The sequence below is a fragment of the Aotus nancymaae genome, unplaced genomic scaffold, assembly GCF_030222135.1.
Source record: "Aotus nancymaae isolate 86718 unplaced genomic scaffold, 86718_ANA_hifiasm-v0.15.2.pri h1tg000058l, whole genome shotgun sequence".
NCBI lineage: Eukaryota > Metazoa > Chordata > Mammalia > Primates > Aotidae > Aotus > Aotus nancymaae.
The window spans coordinates 4,818,657-4,828,849 of record NW_026988472.1 but is presented as its reverse complement, the minus strand read 5'-3'; positions in this window follow the sequence as shown (position 1 = coordinate 4,828,849).

Sequence of the window (10,193 nt, the reverse complement as noted above, 5' to 3'; positions counted from 1 at the left end):
GCAATCAACATGAGACTCCTAAGCAATGCAGACCCTGTATTAGGCCATCTTGCATTGCTGTAAAGAAATACCTGAATCTGGGTAATTTAAAAAGAAAAGAGGTTTTAATTAGCTCACGGCTCTGCAGGTTCTACAGAAAGCATGGCGCTGGCTTTGTCAGAGGCATTCGAACCAGAGCAACTCTATTTTGAGTGAGGGGTAGGAAAAATGAGGCTGGGACTTGCTTAGCTGCATTCTCAGAAAGTTAATTATTTCTAGCCTCTAGAGGTTTATGGTTAAGGGAACAGATTGATAACATTTACTGAACAGACCCAGACTTAGGAGTGTCCTGATATCCTGATACCTTGATAACAGAAACATTCCTGATTTTGCTTTAAAGATCATAATATCGATTCTTGCAAAATATAGTAATTAAGAAAATTAATCCTTTATCACAAACCCTTGTAGCAGAGCCTATCTCCCCATGATCTTTTTTTATCCTGTATATAAATGAGTATTTTACCTAGGGTGGACACATTCCTTCTCTTACTTTTGGGAACACCCTACTCTGTCTATAGAGTAGCTGTACTTTTCACCACTTTACTTTCTTAATAAACTTTCTTTTGCTTTGCACGGTGTACTCACCCTGAATTCTTTCTTGGATGAGATCCAAGAACCCTCTCTTGGGATCTGGATTGGGACCCCTTTCTGGTAACAGCTTCTGCTCAGCTTCTGGGGAGGCCTCAGGAAGCTTTTGCTCTTGGTAAAAGGTGAAGCAGGAGCAAGCACTTCATATGGCAAAGGCAGGAGCAAGAGAGAGAGCTGGGGGAGGGGAGGCAGGTGCTACACACTTTTAAATGACCAGATCTCATGATTATTATATAATGTTCAATCTTGTCCCTTGTAATAATCCCCATTATGAAGTGTGCTTTGTGAGGTATTAATTTGACACGTTGAATTTTTATGTGATTCATATTTGCAGGGTATATCTTCTTCTATCCTTTACTTGTAACTTGTTTAGTTTTAAAGTGGGGTTCTTTTTTTCCCCAAGATACATATTAGTGATCAATATATTGTGAAAATCAAGATCTTCTTGCAGCTATAAAACAATAGCAATAAAAATACCAAAAAATTAGATGCAGAAGCCAATGTGGAACTGAAGTGTTTTGCAGAAATCCACAGAACAATTTGTTAGGTGCCTCAAAAGAACCTCAATCAAATTTACTGACAGCTGTTATAGAAAGATAACTTGAAACTAAGGTGACACATTTATATGAAAAAATATTACTTTATTGCCCCATTTTCTGCTGTAGGGTTTTAGATGAAATTTCATTTCACAAAAGTGTTCTGTTGCTAAAACAATATTTTAAAAATGGCTATACTCTATAGGATGATCTTTCAGCGGTCTCTCAGCTTAGAAATTTTGGGATTCAAATATCCTTCTCTAGATCGAATGGAAAAAGTAAAAAGAGAACAATAATATCGTGAGGGAGGAAATGTTGGTCTCCTGTATTTTTCTTTTCTTTTTCTTCCTAAACTAACCAGTCTGTGTTGGTTCTCAGCTGCGCTGTTAATCCAGGGAAAAAGTGCCCTTCAAGAGAATACATGGATTCATTGGGGCCCAAGGCAAGTTTGAATTGCTCAGAAACACAGCCAGAATAACAGAAGGCTCCTCCTTGCCTTCTGCCATGATTGTGAGGTCTCCCCAGCCATGTGGAACTGTGAACTCTCCATTAAACTTTTTTTTTTTTTGTAAATTGCCCAGTCTCAGGTATGTCTTTATCAACAGCATGAAAATGGACTAATACATCCTCTGATTTATGTTACTTCTCATGCAAGTTGCTCAAAGTGCCTTCTCATGAAGACCTGTTTGGGTAGAGACAGACACATTTGTTCAGGCCTATTTTTCTCTTTTTCTTCCCCTCCCTCCCTCACTCCCTCCCTCCCACCCTTCCTTCCTTGTACAAAAATAAGTGAATTTATTTCTTCTAAGTAGAAAGATCAGACTATTTCATAAACTTTTGTGAGGTTCTTTTGAAACTTATTTTGGGTTGAGGGGTACATGTGCAGGTTTGTAATATAGGTAAACACATGTCACAGGGATTTGTTGTACAAATAATTTTGACACCCAGGTATTAAGCCTGGTGCCTATTAGTTATTTTTTCAGATCCTCTCTCTCCTCCTACTCTCTACCCTTTGATAGGCTCCAGTGTGTTGATCCTCGGTATGTGTCCATGTGTTCTCATCATTTAGCTCCCACTTATAAGTGAGTACATGTGGCATTTGGTTTTCTCTTCCTATGTTAGTTTGCTAAGGATAATCACCTCCAGCTCCATCCATGTTCCTGAAAAGGTCATGCTGTCTTTCTCTGTCTTTTTTCTTTTTACAGATGCATAATATTCCATGGTGTATGTATACCACATTGTCTTTATCCAGTCTCCTATTGATAGACATTTAGGTTGATTCTACGTCTTTGTTATTGTGAATAGTGCTTCAGTGAACATACTTGTGAATGTGTCTTTATATACCCAGTAATGGGATTCTGGGTCAAATGGTAGTTGTGCTTTTAGCTTTTTGAGGAATTGCCACACTCCTTTCCAAAATGGTTGAAATAATTTATGCTTCCACCAACAGTGTATAAACATTGCCTTTTCTCCACGAACTCACCAGCATCCGTTATTTTTGTTCTAGATTTTTCATCCAGCCTTATACAGTTTGACTATTATTTTCTTTGAGATGGGATCTCACTTGTCTGTGAATGTGGATTCTACTTATGTCTGAGAATTCCTGGGATTCCACCTCTCTCAGTAGCCTATGTTTAAACTTTATGAATTTGTTAATTTTGAGTGTTTTCTTCTTACCCACTTTTATGACTGTCACTTCTTGCACACGTGTTCTGCCAGAGGTGACACAGTTTGTGTGTCTCATCTCACCTCAGAGGGACTTGTCACCCTCTTATATCAGTTCCTGTGGCTACCTTATTACCTCAGCTCTCTCATGATCTAAAAAAAATGATAATATAGATTATTAGACTTTTTCTTATTTTCAGGGCTAAAGTGACTTTCTCTTGAGCCTTTCTAAATATTATGTGGAGGTAGAGCTCTCCTTTGTTAATATTTTGAATACTGGTACAAAAATGTGGCATTCAAATATTTGAATTAAAAAATAATCCAGGGGCTAGCTGACTATGACTTGCAAGCTAAATCCAGCCCATGGCTCATTTTTGCATAGCCTTTGAGATAATAATTTTTTTTACATTTTAAACACTTATTCTTTTAAAAAAACACAACAATATGCCACAGAATCTATGTGGCCCACAAAGACTAAAATTTTTACTGCCAAGCCTGTTAAAGAAAAATCCATGACCGTGTATTAATCTAATATCTACTATTCTGCATTACATTAAGGCTTACGTTTTTCATCCATTATTTAATTTATTTACTTAAAGATTGAAAAGCATGGATTACTTTCTGATCTTACCCTATCCCCTCAAAAAAGCATCCAGCTTTACCAAACTATGTTTCTGCTCTGAGAAACTTGTCCCAGGGCTTAGATGAATACACAAATATATATTTGAGGTAGGAGACTGGCAGGACTTGTTTCTGGTCATAACCCTGCTGACTAAAACAGGATCTGATTCAGACAGAATAAAGTGGAGAAACTGGCAGAAACCAGCAGATGGCCACAAAGGTGATCCCTGGCTGCCTTCTTTGCTTATTAGCATGAGAGACTCCCACCAGCACCATCACAGTTTACAAATGCCATGGCAATGAACCGGAAGTTACAACAGCTTCCCATGGCAATGGCCTGGAAGTTACCACCCCTTTCATAGAAAGTTCTAAATACTTCACCTCTCAATTTGCATGAACCTGCCCTTAATGTACATATGATTGAAAGTGGGTATAAGTGAATAGAAATGCATTTGCAAAGACCCTATAGGTTGCTGACTCTGGGTGTAGTGCCTATGAGTTAGCCCTGCTCTGCAAGGAGCAGTTCCATTCAATAAAAGATTGCTGCCTGATACTACCAGCTCACACTTGAAATCTCTCCTGGGCAAAGCCAAGAGCCCTCCCAGGCTAAGCTTCAATTTTGGGTCTGGCATATCTTGCATCAGTTTCAAAGGGAGAATTTTTCCAAATATTTCATGATTGTGTATTTCTCAAGGCGATTTGTTAAAAATGTCAATATATCAGAATCTTTCATTCTATGTCTTGGTCAATGTGTCATTTATCTAAGCATAATGGTGACATATACCTCAAGCATAATGACTGTTAGTCTGCTTAGAAATGCAGTATGATTATTGCCCAGTAAGATGTAACATCAAATATGCCCATTTAATTGCACTGGACTCCTCCAAGTACTTACAGGAAAGTTGGTAAGAATAAATATTAATGCTTGAAAATATTTTGGAATATGTGCAAAACAGATCAAATCTGAATAACACAGATGACACTGTCACAAGATGCTAACAAAGTGCCTAATAGGAGCCATAAAAGACAGTCAATAATAAAGGGGTGAAATGAAAGGGAACACATCAAAGCATCATCAGACGAGTGCAGAAGCACACACATTAAAACACCCTGCAGCTGCAGAAAGACATGGTAGGAACTAAAGCCCCACCACTAATCAGACTTCTCACCAACTCATGAGTTCACAAATGAGTTCGTTAAGCGTCAAATGCCCACAATAAAACTGACCAATTTAAACATCACTGAGGGCTACTTAAAGCATTACGTAGAAAGCTACAGACAACAGTGAATTTATTCTGAGCAAGTCTTAATCCATCATCTTCACAGATGGCTAAAGGAAGGGCCTCTAAACATTTTGTCTCATAACCTCTAAGCCTTCAAACTCTTTTATTACAACACATGAGAAATACGCAGTTTGTATATACTTCAGCACACAAATAAATATAAGTATGTGTATGTGAATGTGCAGTGTATTTGTATATTCTGTATGCAGTGGACACTACTAATTATTTTATCTAATTTCTTTAAAATTATCATTCTTTGAATTCATCCAGCTGATCAAGGTTTATCTCTCACAAGAATGGTGGGAAGAAGCTTAAATTTGACATGAAGTTAAACACCACCCTTTGAAGCTGGAGTGCGGCTGCTCAGCAATCATTAAAATCCAGGTCCCAGTGAAGCGCAACCACGCAGCCATCTGATGTCGTGACTTTGATCATATGCTAATTAGTTGCTCACGGAAAGTCTAAATTCAGAAATCACTTCTCCCATTCTTTGAGAACTTCTAAGTGCACTATACTAAAAACTATAATTAATAAAAGAAAAAAAGAAAGTAAAATTTAGTAACGATAGTGTCCTTGTCAAGAAAGTACAGGAAAGATAAAAGATATACTAAATATTAGATCAGGATTATGACTGCTTTTACTCCTTAAGAAAACCCAAAATCTTGAAGAACCACAATTCCTACTCAAGCTGCTTTTTAGAGACAGAGAAATTGAGAAATCTCTCTTTTCCTACTCAAGGTATTTCGTTACGGGAATCCCAGTTGGATGGAATATACAGGAGTCAACTCAACAGTATTTCCTAATTTACGGCCCCCTTCCTATGCTTCCTTTTCATATACTATTTCCCACATTAAACTGCTAAGTAATATAAAAGTAATGACAACAGGAATCATGCGCACAGCTTACTGTCTATGTTAATGTGAGTTTATACTCCACTGGCTTCATCAAGGTAAGTTTTCTAGTACAGGAATCTCTTGCCTAGGAGAATAAACATTGCAAAAGAACTTTACCGTTCGTTTCAGCAACTGCCTGAAACATCTGTCAACTCCTCAATAAAAAGTGTCAAATGACATTTTTCAATCCCCAAACTCTTTGAAACCCTAGTCTAAAAATCTTGTCTTGTTGGCTCCATCGATCCTAAATCATTATGATTCCTACCCAATTCTAACAAAACTGTCCCTGACTTTAAAAGATCCATTTTACACTAGATTTCAAAATCAGAAAAAATGTGCCTAAAGCCAGTCCACAACTGACATAGTAGTGGCTCTTTTGAGGTAGTGCTCTTCCTTACAGTGTTATGCAAATAATGTCAGAGCTGTCTCATGAACAGGTTATTTGGCTACTATCTGGGGAGTACAGTTTATGATGAGCATAGTCACCACTGCTGTGCGTCATGTCACAGTACACTGAGCTTAGATCCTATCATCAATATCTATGGAGATTTCTGAACTATACACTGACTGAATGACCTACAGATATATTCAGATAAATCTGTTACTAGTCCAGAGACTTAACCGTGCAGTAACACAACCTAAAAAAGTAAACAGGTGTGTATTTATTTAGTCTGCATTAGAATTTATTTAGTTAAATTCATTGCAAGCATGACAGAAAAGAGAACCAAATAAAAACGGATTAATCAAAGCATGTATAAAAATTGGCCTAGGTGGGAGGATCACTTGAGCCCAGGTATTCAAGACTGGCCTTAGCAACACAGTGAGACCACTGTCAAAAAAAAAAAAAATTACCCAGGTGTAGTGCTGCCCATACCTGTAGTATCAGGCACCAGGGGGGACTGCATGTTGAGGATTGCTTGAGCCCAGGAGATTGAGGTTGCAGTGAGGTATGGTCATGCCACTGCCCTCCAGCCTGGGTGACAGAGCAACATCCTGTCTGAAGAAAAGCATTTATAAATATAGATATGAAAATAATTTCTTTCACAAAAGGTCTTTCTGAGACACATCCTCCACTAAAGGTGACGTGGGACTGTCTGTTTCCAAAGTTTCTGGATGCAGGAGAATGGTTGGGCAAGAGACAAAACAAAACAAAGCAAAAAAGATCTCTCAAGTCTCTTTCTTTGTGTTCCTGAGACCCGGTAGATGCCAGTCTGGGGACAGTGGGAAAACCCTGTCTGGCCCTGCATGTGCCTGACTTAATAGTGTGCATGCCCCTTGCTGAGCAAGTCCTTTGTTGCCCATATGCCTTGATGTCTGTTTCTTGTCCCTGCAGAGCCCTGACGGATAGTGACTTCTTTCATTCTTGCCAACTAGGATCCAGCTCATAGGTCCCCAGATCAATCCTCCCAGAAGTTGAAGGGGGAGTGAGTGTGAGGAGGGGCGGGTGGTCTTTGCGTGGATCAGGTGACTGGGTTCATGGCCACGTAGGGAACAGGTTTCGAGGTGGTCATCCTTCTACTAAAAGGCGACACTGCCATGGCCTTGTCGTCGTGGGGAGCCCAGACAAGGGAGGAACGAAGGCCCTAGAGGGGAGGAGGGTCAGCTGAACAGAGTGAGTTGTGAAGGGGTACACTATTTGAGGTTTTTGAGTCCTTAGAGCATATGAATCCGCCCAGAGAGGACGGATTCCAACATCCTTAGTGGGGACCTGGGAAGAAGCGGAGGAGTGGCCGTGGCGGGACAAGGAAGGGCAACTCAGGCTGCAAGACAAACTCAGATTTCACTGCGCATGCTCCTTGGGTGGCCGCCTCGGTGCGCACGTTCTCTAAGCTTCTTCCCTCGATCCCTTTGCAGCACGTCGCCGTTGCTGTGAAGCTGTGAGGGTGTGAGGGTCTCTTTCCTGCTGTCTGGACTCTTTCTCCCCTACTGAAACGTAGCGGGTAGGTCTGCCCACAGGGCAGTCCTACCAGGAGGTGAAATGAGAATGAGTGTGAGGAGCCAGCAAGCTTCTGAATGGAACAGGCAGCGTGGTCCGTGGCTCAGAGGGAAAACTGCCTCGAGGTCATCATCCTTCTCAAGCGGCACCACGGCCATGGGCCTTCTTGTCTTTGCAGGGCCACAACTAGGGAAGAAGGAAGGCCACGGAGTGGACGGGGGTCAGGTGGAGATGGGGCGAGTGCTGGGGTTGCTGTTGGAGGTATCTGAATCCTGGAAGCACCTGGAACCCCCAACAGAGGACAGATTCCAGACTCCTAGGTGGGGGGGTCTGTGTGGGTGGGAAGGGATAGGAAGGGAAGAGGTGGGTGGTAAAGAAGGAGCCTAGAAACTTGGAACATTGTGGGCTAGTGACCACAGTCCTGAGTTCTGTAGAGTGCCCGGCAGAGGTGGCCAGTGAAGAGCACCCAGCGCTGTGTCGCAATTTCTGAACTCCACCATGGAGGTTCGAATGGGCGGAGCTCTGCACTCCAACAAAACTTGATTTTAGGGTGCAAATGGGCCTAGCAAATGCGTGTGTGAGAAAAGCCGTTGTCACTCAAATTTTAATTTTCTAGCTGTATTTTCCTAAATGTCTCCATGATGGAGAGTTCAGTTGTGACACCAAACCTCACTGGAAATTTCTTGCGTCTTTGCCAGGAGCCTTAAGACATTGCTGTGCTGGCTTGACCAACAAGTAGCTTTGCAAGCATACGATTCACAAGGCATACACCCATACTTGCCCTGGGAGTTATTTCAAAATTTTTCCAAATTAAAAAAAAAGTACAAGTTAACATTTGTCCATAGAAGTGCTTAAATATAGCTATCCTCTCAAGTGCATTTTCCCAATCACAGTATTCTGTTTGCAGAGTGAAATATGAGGTGCCAAGGAAGATCAACATATAAGCCCATACCAAGATGAGGTTTACAACTTTCTGAGCTCAGTGTGTCTCTGCTTGTGAGTGCCTTAAGATCCGAGGTTTTTTATTAGCAGAAAGTTGTTTTTGTGCTAGTGTTGTTGAACTAGTATAGTTTTTATCAGCCTTCCGTGCTGATAAAATAATCATGGCATCTCATGAAGGACAGACTAATCCAAGAGGATTACGTTCTGGTTTTGTCTGGATAGATGATCTTCTGTTCCCCAGTTTTTGCCCATGACTTCCTTTTCATGCTTATTGATAAATGATTGCACACATCTGTACCAAGATAGGTTAAAATGGCTTCCAAAGCTCTTGAGGGTAACTGTCTTAGAGTAAACTGTGGGAAGAGTAACTTTATGAAGCATTAAGAATATGGAATAGTGGACCGGGCGTGGTGGCTCATGCCTGTAGTCCCAGCACTTTGGGAGGCCAAGGGGCAGATCACGAGGTCAGGAGATTGAGCCCCTTCTGGCCAACATGGTGAAACCCCGTCTCTACTAAAAATACAAAAATTAGCAGGGCATGGTGGCGTGTGCCTGTAATCCCAGCTACTCAGGAGGCTGAGGTAGGAGAATTGCTTGAACCAAGGAGTCGGAGGTTGCAGTGAGCTGACATCGCACCACTGCACTCCAGCCTGGCGACAGAGCGAGACTCCGTATAAAGAAGAAGAAGAAAAAAAGAGAATATGGAATAGTGTTGGAGAAATGTCTTTAGACTTATTTATGATCAGAAATATCTATGTATTCTGTATATTTATATTATTGACAAGTATGAATAACAAAACTTTTTATTTGCACACTCTCACTCCTCCTGGTCCCAGGAGACCAGTCATGAAGAATCTCAAGAAGGGGAACCACCCACTGAAAGTCAGGATCCTACACTTGGTCAGGAGAGAGAAGAAGATCAGGGTGCAGCTGAGATTCAAGGTGCTGGGAAGGGAAAGAAAGGCCTCCTATGAGGGGAGGAGGCCTATGGGTGCATCGTGCTTTATGCCATAACCAGTAACAGGAGGAAAGAAAACATTAGGAAAGCATCTCAAACATTTAAAGTTGGCTGGAAAAGTGAAGAGTATAGTTTTCAGTTTTATGCAGTCACTGGATATAGTGAATCTTCTCTTTTTCTTTGAGATCTACTTTGTATGCTTGAAAATTCAGTCACTGCTAAATTAGGACTTAGGTGACCACAGCCCTGAGGTCTGTAGAGTGCCTGGTAGAGGTGTTCAGTGAGAAGCACCCAGTGCTATGTTGCAACCGCTCAACTCCACCCTGGAGGTTCGGATGGGAGGGGCTCAGCATTTCAACAAAAATTGATTTTTGAAACCATTTGATGTAAGAAAATGTACATTATTTCACTATTTAATTTGATCTTCTTAGAATGTTGTATCATCTTCTCAGCCGCGGTATCCACAGTGTTGTAAGCACCCTTTAATAGCACGTAGAGTGCCAAGTCACCCTACCTTATAACACCCTGAATAAAGCCCATTTGCATAGGGATGTTAGCCCCATTTTATTAATAAGAAAACTGAGGCTCACCAAAGAACACTTGAGTCATGGAGACAGAATTCATATTTCGTTTCAAGGTTTGTGTTCTTTCTGTCATCTATGTTGTAAGAATATGTGACTGGTTTTGCTTAAGATGCATAATACTCAAATATGTCTGTACTATAAGGTATTT